The following is a 1,891-nucleotide window of genomic DNA, read 5'->3' on the forward strand; positions in this document are numbered from 1 at the left end:
TGCGGGGCAGCAGCAGCGCAAATCCCAGCAGCAGCAGCTTTTGCGGTATTGCATGCATGCAACATAAGCTGCCTAGTTGCTGCAGCGGCCCCGCTGCAGCAATTGTAGCAGCTGCTGCTGCTGCTGCCGCCGCTGCTGCTGCTACTGTTAGCTGTTGATACAGAGGCAGTTTGTATCTTTTTTTTGGGGAGGGTCCTGTAACTCTTACCTGTCTTGAGTGCACATCGTAAAAAGAATAAATTTGCGGTGCTCTTCTTGGTTGTCCTTCTGGTTATTCTGTTTATTCCTCCTAGCAAGAAGGAAAAGGCAGAGAGAAAAACCATCAAAGGATTCATCATGATCCTGTTGTTGTTATACATATGCTAAATAGTCCCGTTACTAGCTACCGTAGTATGGCAGTACATCATAGGCAGACACACCCACACCCAAACACCCGAACACGCACAGAGAGAGAGAAAGAGAGAAAGAGAGAGAGAGAGGGAGAAAGAGATTGAATTGTGTAGATAATTATTGAAATAAATATCAGATAAAAACCCTCAATGCAATCACAGACACAGAGAGATTGAATCACGCAACCAATTCATCAGCATAGTCGTAGACACACGCAGATACATTGAATTCAATAGAAAACAATAAAAGTGAATATTACAGGAACATCTCCCCACTGGAGGATAAATCTGTTTATTTCCCGCAGGAGGATAAATCTGTTTATTTCCCCCAGCAAGCAAGCAAAAAAGGAAAAGTCATGTTGATGGGTATGATGTAAGATATTATTCATCAACAATACACGTCAACGCCAATATGAACTGAAGGCGGCTATGCCGTAATGTGGACCAATGGCAATCCATCAGCAACGGGCATTATCCTCAGGAAGCGACAATAGAAGGAGGAGAAAATACATCATATAACGCATGCTGAATCTTTGTTGATCGTAGGAATAACGTACACAATTATAATTGCTGGGTTGGTCAATGGATGGATGGGCGGATGCTCGTATCCCAACACCCACATTTCATTCAGTGAGGATGACGACGGATTTGAATACCTTAAGAATGCAAGGCCAATACCACGTCATCCGTATACGAATAAGGATTCTGTTCGAATAATTCAATCCGTTAGAGGGGCGACGGATTTGGAGACCTTAAGAATCTCGTAGGAGTGACGAGGGATTTGAAGACCATAAGAAGGCGAGCCCAAGTGCCCAACAGTGAGACACCTCATCGAAGACACAACAATAAAATTCGACAATGGTCTTTGGGGCTGAACCAAGCCCCACAAGGCCCAGCAAGCTGGGTATGCTGAGGGAAGAACACATCGTACAACGCAGGCTGAATCTTAGTGGATCGTAGGACAAGCCTACTCTCACACTTACAATACCTGGTTGCGCCAAAGTCGTCTGCAATAGATGTAGCGCCTCAATTGTGGGAAATTGCGATTATAGCCCAGCGCATGACGCAGAGGGCTTTGATGAGATGTTGTGCTCGAGGCACTAAAAACCTATGCAAGGAACAAATGAGGCGATGAGAACAAATGAGGCGATGAGAAACACTGCTTAGCCAGCATGGATTCTGACTTAGAGGCGTTCAGTCATAATCCAACAGATGGTAGCGTCGCGGCACTAGCTTTTCAGCTAGCCGCATTAACCAAGTATCTGAACCAACTGTTCCTCTCGTACTAAGTTGGATTACTGTCGCAGTATCAATTTTGTCAGTAGGGTAAAACTAACCTGTCTCACGACGGTCTAAACCCAGCTCACGTTCCCTATTGGCGGGTGAACAATCCGACACTTTGAGACTTCTGCGTCCCAATGATAGGAAGAGCCGACATCGAAGGATCAAAAAGCAACGTCGCTATGAACGCTTGGCTGCCACAAGCCAGTTATCCCTGTGGT

The sequence above is a fragment of the Eimeria maxima genome, genomic scaffold (assembly GCF_000499605.1).
Source record: "Eimeria maxima Weybridge genomic scaffold, Emw_scaff104, whole genome shotgun sequence".
NCBI lineage: Eukaryota > Apicomplexa > Conoidasida > Eucoccidiorida > Eimeriidae > Eimeria > Eimeria maxima.